At 36.6% G+C, this 18,510-nt stretch overlaps 2 long non-coding RNA genes across 2 annotated transcripts in view; one reads left to right on the forward strand and one right to left on the reverse strand.

Moving 5' to 3' along the window:
* The window catches only part of LOC129532967 (uncharacterized), a 165,305-nt gene that overhangs the window by 136,710 nt on the left and 10,085 nt on the right, over positions 1-18,510 (forward strand). The gene's annotated exons all lie outside the window — the stretch shown is intronic.
* The window catches only part of LOC134758310 (uncharacterized), a 100,704-nt gene continuing 98,484 nt past the window's right edge, over positions 16,291-18,510 (reverse strand). Inside the window, exon 3 of the long non-coding RNA XR_010133360.1 lies at positions 16,291-17,853. This is a non-coding gene — a long non-coding RNA (uncharacterized lncRNA). The remainder of the gene's footprint in view (positions 17,854-18,510) is intronic.

Below are 18,510 nucleotides of genomic sequence, written 5' to 3' on the forward strand. Positions count from 1 at the left end.
GAAATTAAACAGATTTACGAGAAAAAGACAACCCCATCAAAAAGTGGGTGAAGGATATGAACAGACACTTCTCAAAATAAGACATTTATACAGCCAACAAACATATGAAAAAATGCTCATCATCACTGGTCATTAGAGAAATGCAAATCAAAACCAGAATGAGATACTATCTCATGCCGGTTAGAATGGCAATCATTAAAAAGTCATGAAACAACACATGCTGGAGAGGATGTGGAGAAATAGGAACACTTCGACACTGTTGGTGGGAGTGTAAATTAGTTCAATCATTAGGGAAGACAGTGTGACAATTCATCAAAGATCTGGAACCAGAAATACCATTTGGCCCAGCAATCCCATTACTGGGTATATATTCAAAGGATTATAAATTATTCTACTATAAAGACACATGCACACGTATGTTTATTGCAGCACTATTCACAATAGCAAAGACTTGCAACCAACCCAAATGCCCATCAGTGATAGACTGGATAAAGAAAATGTGGCACATATACACCACGGAATACTGTGCAGCCATGAAAAAGATGAGTTCATGTCCTTTGAAGGGACATGGATGAACCTGGAAACCATCATCCTCAGCAAACTAACACAAGAACAGAAAACAAAACGCTGCATGTTCTCACTTACAAGTGGGAGTTGAACATCGAGAACACATGAACACAGGGATGGTAACATCACACACCAGGGCCTGTTGCAGGGTGGGGGGGCTAGGGGAGGGATAGCATTAGGAGAAATACCTAATGTAGATGATGGGTTGATGGGCACAGCAAACCGCCAAGGCACATGTATACCTATGTAACAAATCTGCACGTTCTGAACATATATCACAGAACTTAAAGTATAATTAAAAAACAAAAACAAAAACATATACAAAAAATCCAATTATAAAAAAACAAGCAAAAAAACAGAACAGTTTATCTCACAGTTTCTGTGAGTCAGAAACCCAGGGATCAGCTAAGCTGAGTCCTCAGCTTGGGCTGCCATGAAGGTGTCACCTGAACTGTGTCCTCATCTGGAGCCTGGGAAGGACCACTTCCAGAGTCACTCAGGTTGTTGGCAGAGTTCATCTCCATGTGGCTGTGGAACTGTCCTGACTTCTTTCTGGCTGATGACTAGAGGCTTCCCCAGGGTCTTAGATCCTGGCCTCAGCATATAGCATGTAAGTTTCCTAACATGAATGCTTACTTCTTGAAAGTCAACAAGGGAGAAATCTCTAGATGAAATCTGCTAGCAATATGGACACTTATATAAGGTAACATAATCATGGAAGTACAACCTGTCATATTTGCCATCTGTTATTGGTTAGAAACAAGTCACAGGTTCCACCTACATTCGAAGGAAGAAGATTAAAAGACATGGAAACACCAGGAGGCAGGTGTCATAGGGGACCCCTTTGAGTCTTTCTACCAAATATATAATGAATCAAAAGTGCATCAAGTGATATTGCATTGGAATATATGATAGAAGTTTATTTTTAATGCTTCATAGAACTTTGTAAAAACCATAAGCGCTATGAGGTTTTCCCATTTCCTTGGGAGTGGGGTCTGAGTGCTGGTAGACGTACTGGATTGAGTTAATTACCTCAATTCTACAAGCCTCCCTTTGCCATGCAACTTTGCCAACTATCCTTTTGCCATGCAACTTTGCAGTGCTCTTTCCCTGTAAACAGAGCCTACTATCCTACCTACTTGAAACTATGCTCAAAACATTACTTGCTTTATTTTTTTCTTAGGGCTGCCATAACAAATGACCACATATTCAGGGACTTAAAATAGCAAAAGGTTATTCTCTCAAGTTACGGATGGTATAAATCCAAAATCAAGGTGTTGATAGGGTTGCACACTTGTAGAGGCTCTAGAAGAGGATTTTTTCATATCTCTGTCTTTCTCGTGGCTGCAGGCATTCATTGGTTTGTTGATGCATCATTCCAATCTCTGTATCTGTCTTCACCTGCTCTTCCCCTCTATGTCTGTGTCTTCTCTCTGTTTCAGACATTTGTCCCTGGATTTAAGGCCCAGCCATATCTAACCTAGAGTTCTTTAACTGAATTACATCTTTAATACTCTTTTTCCAAATAATCTCAAACTCACAGGTTCTTGGTCATGGACACATGTTTTTCGTAGGCCAATATTCAAACCATTACATCTGCTTTGGCCAATTACAGACTTGCAGGTGTGATGTGACATAGAACTTGTGAGACTAGACCTTTTTTTCTCACAATTCTGCCACGTCTATGAAAAGTACATATTTTTGTGATCCCTCCCTAGTCGTAGGAAGAGGGAAGCATGCTGGTGCTTCAAAAATGATGCCTCAGCCAAGCTTAGACTACAGCTGAAATCCCAGCTTACTTGAGATTCAAGATAGAGCCTAACTAAGCGCTTAGAACAACCAAACCAGATTCAGCCAAGATCAACTAAAATCCACACATATGTGAGAAATAAGTCAATATTCACTATAGCATGATACTACAGTTCTGTGGTTTGTGCTTAGACAACACCTAATTTATATAAGCATGTATGCATACATGTATTTTAATCTCTTTTAGCATCTTCAGAATTCATTGTGTGTTATCTGTTCCTCTAATCTCTCCTAATTTCAGGAAAAAAGTTTTTACTTCTGATTTGCATTTTCTGTCAGCCAAACTTGCTCCCATAAAAGTATTTGTTGCAATTTACTCTTATTAAAATGAAAATTTAAGTCATATAAACTTGCATGAGGGTTATTTAATTTACTACAAATAAGATAATAGCTATGAGATAGATACTATCACCATGACAGTTTCAACCCACAACAAAACTTAGGCACAGATGATTCAGGGAAGTTACACAGAGTCACACAGTTACTAAGAAGTACAACGTGGTTTAATCCAGGAAACCTAAAATTCAAAGACTCTGTTCTTATCCAATAATTTCTCAGACCCAGGATAATAAAATAAAATGCTGCTCCTTTACTCAAAGAATGCCAAGCATAGTGACAGAGGGTAAACAAAAGAAAACTCTTTTGGGAAGGGGTTCCTAAAATATCGATTTTGTAAATACTTTTATAAGGTGTTTGGGAAAGCCATGGGCGTATATTGCTTACTCTGGTTCTTATCTCGAATTTGTCCAACTCTGAAAATACAAGTGTAAGAATGTACCTTTTCTTTTTTATTTATTTATTTTTTTTTTGAGATGGAGCCTCGCTCTGCTGCCCAGACTGGAGTGCAGTGGCGTGATCTCAGCTCACTGTAAGCTCCGCTTCCTGGGTTCACACCGTTTTCTCGCCTCAGCCTCCCGAGTAGCTGGGACTACAGGTGCCCACCACCACGCCTGGCTAATTTTTTGTATTTTTAGTAGAGACGGGGTTTCACCGTGTTAGCCAGGATGGTCTCGATCTCCTGACCTCATCATGATCTGCCCGCCTCAGCCTCCCAAAGTGCTGGGATTACAGGCATGAGCTACCACGCCCAGCGAATTTACCTCTTCTTGTTAGCCACATACCTCATGATTTCCCACTTAATACTCTTAGAATTCAAAATTCATTTAAAAAATTTATAACTATTTTGTGTTCTCTAGACATTTCCCCCCCCCCCCCCCCAGTGGAAGTGTTGGGATGGTTTGAATATGATAGTTTCCCCTTATCTGAGAAAAATAGGTTCCAAGACCCCTAGCAGATGCCAGCAAATGCAGATAGTAACGAACTTGATTGCTGTCAATGAGAACATATTTCTCTTCATGTCTTTCACCTACAAATGTAATATTTTTTTCATTCAAACTAAGCACTTAACACGGACTTTACCTATAATTTTTGTAGCTTGAGGTGCAACAGCAAAACCAACACAATTTTTTTCTTTTCTTCATGATTTCATGACTAAAAAAGTTATTCTTACCATAGATTTTAGCAATTTGAAATTTATGGATTGTTTATTTCTGAAGTTTTTCATTTCATATTTTCAGACATGGGTGACCATGGATAACTGGAACCATAGAAAGCAGAACTACAGATACAAAGGGACTACTGAATTGCCTAATCTTTCTGGTATAGTTTGGTTCTGTGTCCCACCCAAATCTCATCTGGAATTGTAAACCCCACGTGTCTAGGGAGGGGCCTGGTGGGAGGCCCCATGGGGGCAGTTTCCTCCATACTGTTCTTATGATAATGAGGGAGTTCTCAGAAGATCTGATGATTTTAAAAGTGGCAGTTTCCCCTGCCCTCTCTCTCTCCTACTGCTTTGTGAAGAAGGTGCTTTCTTTTCCTTCTACTTATGCCATGATGATACATTTCCTGAGGCCTCCACAGCCATGCCGAACTGTGAGTTGATTAAACCTTTTTTTATTTATAAATTACCCAGTCTCAGGTAGTATTTTTTATAGCAGTGTGAAACCTGACTAAATCAGAGAATTGGTACTTACAGAGTGGGGTGCTGCTATAAAGATAAACTAAAAATGTGGAAGAGACTTTGGAAATGGGTAACAGGCAGAGTTTGGAACAGTTTAGAGGCCTCAGAAGAAGACAGGAAGATGTGGGAAAGTTTGGAATTTCCTAGAGACTCACTGAGTGATTTTAACCAAAATGTTGATAGTGATATGAACAATGAAGTCCAGACTGAGGTGATCTCAGGTGGAGATAATAAACTTAGTGGAAATTGTAGTAAATATCACACTTACTATGCTTTAGCAAAGTGACTGATGGCATTTTTCCCCTTCACTAGAAATCAGTGGAACTTTAAATTTGAGAGAGATGATTTAGGGTACCTGGTGGAAGAAATTCCTAAACAGCAAAACATTCAAGAGGTGACCTGGCTTATTCTGAAAGTGTTCAGCTATGTACTTCACAAAGAGCTGGAATGAAATCAAAACTTATGTTTAAAAGGGAAGCGGAACATAGAGCTTGGAAAATTTGCAGCATGATCATGTAGTAGAAAAGAAAAACCCATTTTCTGAGGAGGAAGTCAAGCCAGCTGCACAAATTTGCATAAGTAACACAGAGCCAAACGTTAATAGCCAAAACAATGGGGACAATATCTCCAGGGCATGTCAGGGATCGTCACAGCAGCACCTCCCATAACAAGCCTTGAGGCCTAGGAGAAAAAAAATGGTTTTGTGGACCAGGACCATGGCCCCCCTCCTCTGTGCAGCCCTGGAACATGATGCCTGCATCCCAGTCACTCCAGCTCCAGTCATGGCTAAAAGGGGCCAAGGTACAGCTCAGGCTGTTACTTCAGAGGGTGTAAACCCCAAGCTTTGGTGGCTTTCACATGGTGTTTGGCCTGTGGGTGAGCAGAAGACAATAGTTGAGTTTTGGGAACCTCCACTTAGATTTCAAGGGATAGATAGAAACACCTGAATGTCCAGGCAGAAGTCTGCTGCAGGGGCGGAGGCCTCATGGACAGGAGTAGAGCCCTCATTGCCCTCTACTAGGGCAATGGAGAGGGGAAATATGAGGCTGGAGCCCCCAAACAGAGTCCTCACTGGTGCACTGCATAGTGAAGCTGTGAGAAGTGGGCCACCATCTTCCAGACCTCAGAATGATAGATCTACCAACAGCTTGTACTGTGCACCTAGAAAAGCTGCTGGCACTCAGCACCAGCTAGTGAATGCAGCCATGGGGGCTGTACCTTGCAAAGCCACAGGGGAAGAGCTTCCAAGGCCTTAGAAACCTACCCCTTGCATCACTGTGCCATGAACATGAGACATGAAATCAAAGGAGATTATTTTTAAGCTTTAATATTTAATGAGTGTGCTGCCAGGTTTTGGACTTGCCTAGGGGTTTGTGGCCCCTTTTTTGGCCAATTTCTCCCATTTGGAATGGGAACATTTACCCAATGCTTGTACCCTCATTGTGTCTTTGAAGTAACTAACTTGTTTTTGATTTTACAATCTCATTGGCAGAAGGGACTTGCCTTGTTTCAGATGAGACTTTGGACAGTGGACTTTTGAGTTAGTGTTGGAGTGAGTTAAGACTTTGGAGGATTGTTAGGAAGGGCCGATTGGTTTCAAAATGTAAAAATGACATCAGGTTTGGGAGGAGCAAGAGGCAGAATAATGTGGTTTGGCTCTGTGTCCCCACCCAAATCTCACCTGGAATTTTAATCCTCATATGTCAAGGGAGGGATCTGGTGAGAGGTGGTGATTGAATAATGGGGTGGTTTCCCCCATCCTGTTCTTGTGATAGTAAGAGAGTTATCATGAGATCTGAAGGTTTTAAAAGTGACAGTTTTCCCCCAAACTCCCTCTCCTGCCAGACATACTTTAGTTCCCTTTCACCTTTTGCCATGACTGTATGTTTTCTGAGGCTTCCCCAGCCATGCAGTACTGTGAATAAATTAAACCTCTTTTTTTTTTTTTTTTTTTGGCGGATGGAGTTTCACTCTTGCTGCCCAGGCTGGAGTGCAGTGGTGTGAGGTTGGCTTACTGCAACCTCTACCTCCAAGGTTCAAGCAATTGTCCTGCCTCACCCTCCCAAGTAGCTGGGATTACGGGCACCCACCACCACACCTGGCTAATTTTTGTATTTTTAGTAGAGACAAGTTTTCACCATGTTGGGTAGGCTGGTCTTGAACTCCTGACCTCAGGTGATCCACCCACCTCAGCCTTCCAAAGTGCTGGGATTACAGGTGTGAGCCACTGTGCTAGGCCAAACCTCTTTTCTTTATAAATTACCCAGTCTCAGGTAATATCATTATAACAGTGTGAGAATGGACTAATACACTTGCTTTACAGAAGGCATAGTATGTCATCGGAACCTATTGGTTTTTCCATTTGCTTAGCTTTACAATGCATAAATACAAATTTAACAGTAATGTACAATCCATGTTTTTATGCAATATATATAGTATAGAATTTTAATAAATGATTAAAATTTTAATATTCAAAGCATGCATTATTTATAGCAGGGATGTACAAAGCAATTCTAGTAACTTATTAAAAAATTACTAAGAATGCAAGGATAAAATGGCAGACAAAGACTTTGGACGTATATCATCAACCTTTTTACAACATTGTCCTCACTATTCATGGATGTGTAGTCTTCTTACTTAACTTCTTTGAATTGCAATTGTCTTTTTGTTATAATATAATTATTTTAATCATCTGAAAGGATCTCTACTATTATAGCAAAATTCCTTTGATATCTCTTGCCTCTTTCTCCTATGAAACAAACTCTGCTATATTTATTATTGATCTCTTGGTCGCCATGATGTAATGTCTATTCTACTGCCTTCGTAGAATAGGCATTTGTCTTCAAATGGACATAAAGTTAATAGCTAATACCTAGTCCATCAAGAGGAAGACTCTAATTGTCATATACTTTCCAAACTGAATCTCAACTCATAGCTTTCGAAGCCTTTTCCTAGGCTGTGTTAGGTTTCAATAGGACATCTGTTTTGACACTTCTTGAATAACTTTTTTTTTGTATATGTGATTCCCCTATAAAATTTAAGTTTTTTAATTTAAGAAAATTATATTTTATATATTTTTATAGTAAATGTAAAAATTCTCCTGGTTAAAAAGCACTTATATCAATAAGGATTCTATTAGGAAACAAACTTCTATTCAGATACTTTAACTCAGATTTTTAACTCCATTTTCAAAGTTTTTTCTCTAAGAACTCCCCTCATCTACTTAAAAAATGCACACTCCACATATTTTAAAAAGCTGAGGATAACAAATGTTTTTGTTTATGTGGGATAAATATATTAATATTTACTGCATTAAAGTTATAATTGATTGTTAAAATATTTATTTCTTAATTTGAAATGAATAAACCTATTATGTTACATATTTAATGAAAATAATTACATTCTCAAAAATATATCAATTGAAATAATTGCATCATATTGCATTTTTTCAAATTGCTTTAATGTTTTTCTTAATTGAAGACATGTAGATTTTCATATATACTTTCACATCCAATCTATTGCAATATTTTGTTTTAGTTCAAATATATAGAAGAAATCTAACCCAATGCAAAAACAACAGTTGTTTCCATCATTCCATATCTTCCATATCCCCCTTATTCTCTATCAGCATTTTGACTTGATCAGGTTCTTTACACTGAGTAACCCAAATCTTTCAGTTTCACAAGGTCTACTTCTTACTGGTCCTATCTTTATTGATTTACTTCTCCCCATGCTCACTGTTTAGCAACAATCTAATTTCCTCTTGGTCTTCAAGATCAGTCCTACCTGCCTGAGGAGTAATTGCCTTATTTTCATTTTTGATACATGAGAAGTCCAAAGTACCCATGGGGCAGTTCCTAAAATGAGTTTAATAAAATTAGGGCTGTATTTCCTAGTGGAAACTTTTCTTCCTTTGCAAGTAGGACCTCCAAGTTATGGGAAAGGAAGAAAATACTACTACTACTACTACTACCACTACTACTACTACTACTATGAATAATAATAATAATAATAATAATAATAATAAAAGTAGCTTAGTAAGCATAATTACGACATGCTTACCTTCACTTTTTACTGCCTATTCAGCTCAGTTCTGCCTATGGAAAAAGTGCCATATATTGGTTGCTGTCTTCATACATATATCATATTCTGTAGAATAGAACTCCAGCTACTCAAAATATTTTTCCCAGCTAGTATCATGAGTGAGATTTCAGTAGGCCATTCCACTCTTCTATCAACTTGACTGCTTCTGGGTGTGAGGTACATCATGAGGGTAACTGCACAGGGATGGACCTATTTCCTCAATCATATCATGATAAAAAATGTTTCTTTGTCACAGGCAATGGTATACAGGGTAACATGATAATGAATGAAGCAATTTGTAAGTTCTTTAATAGTAATACACACAGAAGTGTTTAAGGCATGGAGAGAAAAAACATATTTAGATTAGTTATGTATTACCAAAAGAATGAATGACTGCCTCTTCAAGAAATAAAGGGGTCCAATGCAATCATCCTTTGTTAGGTGGTTAATAGGTGTACCTGCAAAGTGGTATTGATATGATTCGGCTTCATATCCCCACCCAAATCTCATCTCGAATAATAATTCCCATGTGTTGATGGAGGAACCTGGTGGGATGTGACTGGATCATGGGAGCAGTTTCCTCCATGCTGCTGTCATGATATTAAGGGAGCTCTCATGAGATCTGATGTTTTTATAAATGGCAGTTTCCCCTGACCTCTCTCTCTCCTGCTACCGTGTAATATGTGCTTGCTTCCTCTTCACCTTCCCCCATGATTGTAAGTTTCCTGAGGCCTCCTCAACTGTGTGAAACAGTGAGTCAATTAAACCTCTTCTAATCATAATTTACACAGCCTTAAGTAGTATCTTTATAGCAGTGTGAAAATTGACTAATACAGGCATCAAATTGGAAACTCACTTTCTCTCTGCTATTTGCAAGTTGGGCACTCAAAATGTGTGGTAGTCAAATCAGTCTTGGTTGGATGAAACACAGCTTGTTGAAATTATGCTTACCCAATTTTGCCTCTATCCTTTGCTATAACCACTTTATAAATGTGTTCATTGAAGAAGCAGCAAAGCAGATGGAGCAAGAAAATTGGCATTCCAAGGAGTGTTCATTTTATCTAACTGATTATTAAGAGTGGAAGACATCAGCAGCTATTTCAAGAAGTTTATCTACATACCTTTTTCCAGATCTCATCTTCAACAGTCTTTTCAATGTACTCTACATATGTCACTGAGTGGCTTGGCAATCTATTAATCATTATATAGAAGGCAATTATTAATAGATCCATTCCTCAGGCCATCTTTTCTTCTAATCAAAGTGGAAAACAAAATATCTTGTGTTTAAATTTTTCACTCTGGGAAAATTTCTCATCACAACTTCTATTCAGTATATTGTACAGAAGCCTCTTTAATGTCACGCCTTTTTTTCCTTTTCTATTAAAAAAAGAAGTTATAAGTGTTGTTTTAGAAGGAAATGGCAAAACATCAAAACTAATTACCATAGGAATTGAAGATGCCTACTTTTGAATCTTCATTGTGCCTTTGTGACCTGCTTGAATGTGGTGTCATATAAATGGTTTCTTTTTATGCTATAGCATAAGTTCTACTTAATGGTCTGATGTATCATATGCCACTTAGTTGGTGATAGGCAGTGTTATCAATGTACTTAGTGTCCCAGATTAAGCATTAATTTTTCAACTGAATCACAGGTATAAGTCCTGAGCTACTACTAGAGAAAGACAGTTTTTAGCAAAAAAACAAAAAACAAAAAACAAAAAACAAGGAGCATAGCTTTGCTCCAACACTCTAAGAATCTGGACTATGATTTTCCCAGTAGATTTTTTGAGAGACTCCATATAGTCTTCTTATCTGCTGTAGATTCATCATCAAATACCATTGTGTCCACTAATTGTAAGGACAGAACATCTGGACCTGCTCGAGACATTCCTTCCTCATCCTTATTTAATATTGGAGACCACATCGATTAATAGGTAGCTGATGAGAATCCCATCCATATGCCAAATTTGTTACATCCTAAATTCAAAGATTCCCCTCAATTCTCATTATATGCAGTGGATGGAACAAAAGAGAGCAATTTGTCTTTTACTTTAGAAGAGATACCTGAGAGACTACTGGACTCCTAGAAAATTTAACAATAATGTTTTCACCTAAAATTTTATGGAGTTCATTTCTCATTCTAAAGTATTAATGTGTCTTATTTAAGTTACCTAAGCTACTCGCTTCTCCTACCCATAGGGGCATCAAGGTAACTGAGGTCTCTTTAGACTACATTATGACAAAGAGAAGGACACTGAACATAGATTTGAATGAAGGTTAAAAAAGAAGTTACCAATGTTTTTTATTAAATTGATAGAAAAACGAACATCAAACATTTTTTCCCCCAGATAAGTAGTTTTATGCCAGCTATCAGGGAGTATGCTAATTTTTTCAGTAATGGTATAGCACCTGAACCTTCCATAAAGGGTAGTATTCTTTCCAAGTTTATGAGAATACACAGCTACTTTTCAAGATCGATCAAACTTTTTTTTTTAACCAGCCAAAGAGATAAAATAACCAATCGTCCTTGATCCTTCCACATGTTTGGAAATAGCAGTAGGGTCTGTATTTTCCTTTTAGACATGGTATAGTTTTCTTTTGACTGCATTTTTCTATTAAATATGGTATTGTTTTATTTAATTGTGTTTTCTTATTAAATATGGTATTGTTTAATTTTGACAAATAACATTCTAATGGCTTTCATTTGGTCTCTGATACCTTAGGAAGAGTCAGAGAACAATCACACGAATCTTGCTACTTGTTTAGTGTCCCGCTTTTAACAACATATTCAGGAACCCAAGCTCTAACCGTGGGATGGGCCACTGGACCATCTATTACATGTCCTCTGTCAGATTCACTGCAATGGGTCACAGCATTTACTCAGATCCACTACCTACTAATCTTAGGAGATATTTGCCCTTCCAGTTTCTCAGTGCCTAGTTACTCTGCAAATGGCCACAAGTACATTTTGTTTCAGAATCTTACTTTCACAGGCTGTAGGTAATTGTTTATTTCAAGCTTTAATATGCTAAAAAATCAACTTCTTAAACCCACTCTCCAGTGCACAGGTCAACATATTAAATGCCAAATTCTGAATTAGACCTACTGCTTTGATAAATTTGGCCCAGTTCAACTTAATACACTGTGTTATTTGATTTGACATCCTTAAGGGTGACAAGATCTTGTAATTTTCTTTGATGTACAGGCTATCTTCTGTAGAAACCTTGCATTTCCCAGTCTGGAGTCTAAGACCAGAGGCAGTGAGTGATAATGGGAAAGTATCTTTACAAAAATAAACACCTGCTGGAAATAAAGTTTAAGAATATTTGGAGAAAAGATTCACAATTTTGGCTCTAGCTACCAAAATACCCCTAAACCAAGTCTTCAAATCTGATTTGCTTTTAAACAGTGACCTATTCTAGGCATAAGTGACTTGAAAGTTGCACATTTACTGGTGTTGCAATCTTTAACTTGCAGTTTGATTTGGATTCTGGTCTTTGGCATGCCTTTCTTATAGCTATGAGACAAGAGATTGTTTTAAGATTATCATGAAAGCTTTCTGCTTTTCCTCATATGTCTATAATTGGACATTAAGGGCCCACAGATTATCACTTGTTTTTTTTTTTCTTTTGTAAGTTCTCAAGAATAGTTAAAGACAGACATTCCACCCCACAGTCTGTAATCAGTATGACTGTCATATTGATCAAATGCTATCAACTGTGGATTACATAAACCTTTGCTCTCCATTGGTACTTCAACCCAAGCCACTACCTGGGCTCAACCTCAAAGGCATGCAGTCTATAACAGTCCCACAGTGTTCTGTACTTATAAAGTCCTGTACTTCTTTTAATGCTCAGTTGTCTTTTGTTACTGGCTTAAAATTCTTAATAATTTTTAAACAAAGGGCTCAGTATCTTATTTTGCACTGAGCCCCACAAATTGTGTAGCCAGTTGGCCATGTCGCCAACAAAACTAATTTGACTAAATCTGGTGCCAATGAATGACAAATTAAGGCTGTTCTGCATTCCCCAGCAAAGGATATCACCTATATGCTTGACTAATATGGGGCCAGTCTAGTTTCAGAATCCCATCTCAGCTTCTGCTTCCTGGTGGAACACTTGCAACCAGCTACTCTCTCAGGTTTTTGTTCTCTCAGATGGCCCAACTGATAGGATTTCAATGAGGGCTTATTTATAGATATGTGAGAGGCTTTAGCAAAACAATAAGGGAAATTGAGTTTTCTAGAGGCTAGTAATAGTGAGAAGAATCTTTCATCAATGAATTATAGTTGTGGAAAAACACAGCCACTGCCAGAACCAAATTCGAACCAAGCCTGAATTGGAGAAGATAACCTAACCTCTTTTTCTTTAGTGAAACCCAGCTGGAAGCTGGCCTGCAAAGGAATCCTGGTAATACTATCCATAACAGTCAGACAATTGGGCAGAGAAGATTGAGCATGGATCTGTTGAAAAAGGGCAAGAGAAAAGCCGTGTAAAATACAATTTAAAATTAATCTTCTCCTTTTTTCTACTCTAAAAGTTGGAATCTTTATAACATGGAAGGACTACTCAGCATGGAAAAGCTACAAGGAAAGTATAGTGAAGACAAATATTTTATTTCCCACCCATTCTTGAGTTACAATAAATACCTACTCCTCCTTATTTTTAGCTTACTTAGAATAAGATTGCAGCTGTGAATCCATCTGATTTCATCCCCCGAGTCCTCTGTTTTAGCATGCATAATTGAAAGCCAGTTGTGAGTAAAAGGTGTAGTTCCATAGAATTTATGTTTGGTTCCTTTTAAATTTATTGGACTGTCGTGTACTTTTTTACTAAGCATGAAAGACACTGTGCTTTTGTGTATTCACTTTATGTCTATAATGAATTTATCCTTTTGTTGTATTCTAGTCATTATAATTTAATGTTTAATTCTTTTGTGTTGTTTTATTTTAGTACCTTTATATTTTCATAAACATATCAGTTACATAGTTGTTGAACTGTCCTAGAATTTAAGATCCCTAAATACATTCATTGTAAATATTCTGCTAAAAATTCTAGCACTGAAACAAAAGCAGTATAACAAATGTTTTTTATTGTAATAAAAAGGTACTGAAAATGTCAACTCAAACCTTGATACAAACGGTATAGAGGCCAGGGATGGAGATATCGTTCTTCGCTGTGTACTTCCAGTATTAATCTGCTCTTATTCCTTTAAAATATGCTCATAAAAAGAGACAGAAAGGATGATTAAATATTTATTTATTTATTTATAATGTGGTTAATATTATTAATGAAGTATATTCATATAATTACTTTTTTGGAGTTTAATCAAATGTAGATCTATAGAAAACAGCTGTTCAATACTTAAACAGATGGACAGGGAAGGGAAACATAGTGTCCTGTGTTTAAAGAGCTGAATGTATATCTAAACCCATAACACTGCTACCTTTTGTGCACCAACAAAATAACCTAGCCTAAAATGCCTTCAAATGAAGGCTACATATTCTCTTCAAAGTAAAGTGGCTGTTACTGTTAATAAATTGAGTAATAAAATTTATACCTCAAAATATTACAAATAAACATAGGCAGTTTCATACTATTTAGATATTACAACTGAAAACATATAAAACCAAAACAAAAGCCAATTGAAAATTAAGTAGTATGAAATAAAGCCAGCCTAATTTTGAGATTACCTTAAAAACAAGTTATAAAGGGGGAATCCAGGCAACATGCAAATTTGTAAATCATCCTTATTGCCTGATTTTAAATAAGCACCTTCTAGAATTTACCAGGCTCTTTCTACCTAGTGCTTAATAAGTAGCAAATGAGAAGCTTATGAAAGATCATCCAATTCTGTCAGACAATGAGGGCATCACAAAGCTAAGGAATGCTTTTAATGAAAGTATGGTACCTAGTGTCTTCTTGTCTTCTCCAAGAACTCACTAAAGACAATATGGCAGCAAGAGTTGACAAGTGATCTCTATACTACAATAAAAGCAATCATTACTCTCAATTCTTTTAGAAAGAAAAAAGTTATAAATGAGTGAACTACTGTAGAAACATGGAGGGTAGAGTAAACCAAAAGAACTGAGACACCTGATACACCAGAAGTAAAAGAGATCGTGGTTTGAAAGACAAGATTTGTTTTGTGCCACAGTGCTCTGGATTTGATATTATTCAAATAGCAATATAAAGCCCTTGCTTTTGTGTGCTAGAGTTTATCTAAGCATCCTTAATCAGTTAATATTTTGGTCAAATATCTCATATGTCATAAACAACTGTTTTTCTTCATTTCTTCATTACATTTATTTACTAATAACAGGATCTGCTCTTTGCTACGTATTACCCTCTGTGTAGGACTAAAACAATAAAAATATAGTCAGAGGCTCTGCCCTCAGAGAGGTTAATTTAGATAAATAAATAATATAGGTTTTTAAAAGCAAATATAATAAATTAAAATCAATTCCTAAATGATTGTAAATTATTTTAGCTACAAAAAGGACTATTTCAACCACAGAGATAAACTGCACAAGCTGATTTAGATTTTTTTCTTGCTTTAAGAATCAAGGCAGTACCTTTGGTTTCTTACTTTTAAATTGATTTAGTTCCCTCTTGAGCTGATTTATACCACTTTGCTTCTATTATTGACTTTGGCAGTTTGTTACTTATTTCAACTACTCTTTTGTGTAATAGAATTTTTTGAATCACCTATAGGCTAGGCTTGCACTTAATTTCAATGCATGAACCTGTGTTTTTAAATGAGCTATTCCTTCAAGCAGCAGATCTCTTTTTTTTCTTCTTCAATTTTTTTTTTTGTATTTCAGTAAGACCTCACATATTGACCTTTTTTTTTCTAAGACATTGTAAGCTTTTAAAAAGTGAAGTTTAAGCATGCAATTAGGAGCAATGAAGCACAAAATTGCTCATGCAAGAAATATCATCATTTTCCTTGTGCATCTGAAAATAAGGGATTTATGCTGCCCAGTCATGAGCTAACTAGTAGGATAAGGGCACACAATCATGCACAACCTATCATTACATTTTAACAAATTCAGTAATAGTTTGGTACCCACAATTATAAACTCATAAACACCCACTTGATGATATGCCTTTCTTCTTACTGCACATACAGTGATTTGTTCTATATGATGTGATTTTGACTTTTTGTCCATTTATTCTCTATGTGTCACAAGTTTTTTTCGAGAAATATTAATATCATTTGAGAGTAGACTTTAAGGTTTTTCAAGGTTCAGTTAAAGATGGAGGGCTATGGAGGAAAAAGTGTTTAAGGGGCCAGTAAATCTTTTTTAGTTGCTATTCTCATGCAATCTGTTTAAGATGCACCAGATTTAATAGCTGAAAAGGGACTGGAGCCCAGTCTAATTTCTGGTCCACAAGACCACAGTATTTTCTGCATTAAACAGCTGCATCTTCAGTTGCTCTTTATTTAAATAGACAAATACACTCTCATAGTAAATATAAAAGCCAACTGGAAATTAATTAGGGTCAACAATTTCTATATGTTTCATTATTAGAAGCTTAATATCACAATTATGGCATATCAATACCCACCTTTTGCCCTCACTGCCTTAAAAACTTTCCTCTTGCTCACAGCCAGCTCTATTCCTGACCTCATTATTTTCTTTTCATGGATTTCAGATTTTTCTTTTTCTCTCACATAACTGCGACAGAATTATTTTCCTTAAATTTCTTACCCATTGGAGACAATTACTATTTTTTATTATTAGAGAAGTGATTCTACAGAGTAGAAGAGGCACTGGATTTTGCATTTTTTTCTTTTACTTTTTTTTTGCCTATATCACTAACATCCTGTCATTTTGAATAAATGCTTTATTTTTAAGACCCCATTTCTTTAAATATGATTATGGGATAATTATAACTGCTCTACTTATGAAAAATAAGTATGTATTTAATTAAATATCAAATGGTTAGCATATAAAGTCCTCTGCACATTGTAAATCAATAAACAACCATGCATTTTTATGAAGGTTATACGTATTACTAGACACAGTTTGAAATGATTGGTTTGCTACTGATAATATTCCTTTTCTCTAATTTTGTTTGCATTGATTCATACCCCTATCACTGATACTTTCCCTACCCCTTCAGCCTAACACATTTTGCAAGATTTATTTCAAATTCCACCTCTTCCCTAAAGCTTTCCTAAGAATTCCAACCAATCTTGACATTTCCAAACAAAATATATTATTATATAGAGACGTTTATTTCCTAAAATGATTATTAAAATATATTTTATTAAATATTTCAGAATATTTGAGAATAGATTTTCTACTGAAAATGTGTGAAATTTAAAAACCAGTAGTAAGATGTTGAGATAATTTTTTTTTCCACATAGGCTAGACAGGCCTTCGGTGGTCTTAGTCAATTCCAGTTATTCCAGTTAAGTTTATAACGTCTCTTTTCACTCATAGAGGGGTCCTGATTCAGATGAAAGAAAAAAGGTGTTCACCTTGTCAATGGGTCAATTTCATGTAGTGGCTACAAAGTGGTGGAAAACATCCACCATTAATCACTGTGTGTTTGCTGAGAACTGGAGCTGGATTCTGCCACGATAGTACAAATACAGTTGGTCAAGGAACAGGAGAGCAAGGTTGAGAAAAGTATCTTAATGTGTACTAGTATCAGAGTATGCACCAAGAAAAGGAATTGTAAAATGATTGTGCTCTTAGATGTCATATATTCCTATACAAAGGCAATATGAAATAGCCCGTGTTAGTTTGAAGGAAGGAATGTCTGAGTAGTTGGAGTCATATTTGTAGATTCAGTGAGAATAGATGTAAATCTCTCCATCATTCCACACCCACTTCTGCATCTTTCTGTGTCCTGCACCTCTTGGCTAGATTTTCCAGAAATAAAACTATACAGTCAATTTCAGGTGCATTTTAGGCAGTAGCTACAGGTCTCTTGGTAATTCTGTTTGCAACCTTTGTTTCTGTTATCTATCTTGAGAAATTTGATGTCCCTAAATGTTTCTTATTATTTAGAATGATGTTTAAGTTAATGATTACACATATGGGGGTGATTATTTAATGATTCTATTTTTTTCTCTTTGTTTCCAAATATTGCAACATTATAGAGTCTCTGATTTTGAAAGAATTCCATGAACATTGCAATGTGAATTATCACATTGCACTCTGCCTGTAGTACATGTCGCTCCCTCATTCAGTTTTCATCATTGCATCTGTGCTATTGGCTGTGGACATAGCGAAGCAGAAACTGAAGAAGTATCGCCAACTAGTTCGATGGTACAGGCTGATTGTATTTATTTTGGGAGGACTTATCTGATCTCTCCAGACTTCACTTAGGTATTTTTGTCAGCTATGACACTTTCAGCTGTAAGAAACAGAAGATACAATTACAATCAGCTTTGAAAAGAAGAGTTGATTAAAGAAATCTTGTGTAAGGCAGTACCAGCTCATCAAGGGCCAGGATCCTTCATCATTCTCCCCCACCATCCTCAGCATTTTGGCTTACAAGCTAAGGCTGATGCCCTAATGATAAAAAATGCAATGGCATGGAAGCTCCAGTTTTCATGTCCTCACAAAACCCATTTGGCAGCAGGGAAAGAGGCAGTGTTCCTCACATTCTGCTTTTTTTATCAGAAAGGAAATCTTCTACCAGATCCCTAAAATCTAACTTTATATTTTGTCTCATTAGCCATAGTTATATCACATGACCATGCGTGAGCTAATCACTGCAAGAGGAAAGGATGGTTATTAATGGGCTTTGCCTAATCAACATTTCTTCCAGGAGCTGGAAAGAGAACCAGTTTCCCTGAGTGCATGTGCCATCGGTTCCTGAACAGAAACCAGTTTCTTATAGCAAGGAATAAGGAAATAATGGCTATTGGGAGGGATTTCTATAGCATCTGCCACACCTTTCAATGTGTTTCTGTAGCACTTACCATAGTATATAGTGCCGTGCCCGCTAACTTGTCTGTTTCCCATATGTGATTGTATAAAGGTAGAGAATGGCTTGAGCTCATTGTGT

The sequence above is a fragment of the Gorilla gorilla genome, chromosome 3, assembly GCF_029281585.2.
Source record: "Gorilla gorilla gorilla isolate KB3781 chromosome 3, NHGRI_mGorGor1-v2.1_pri, whole genome shotgun sequence".
NCBI classification, from domain to species: domain Eukaryota; kingdom Metazoa; phylum Chordata; class Mammalia; order Primates; family Hominidae; genus Gorilla; species Gorilla gorilla.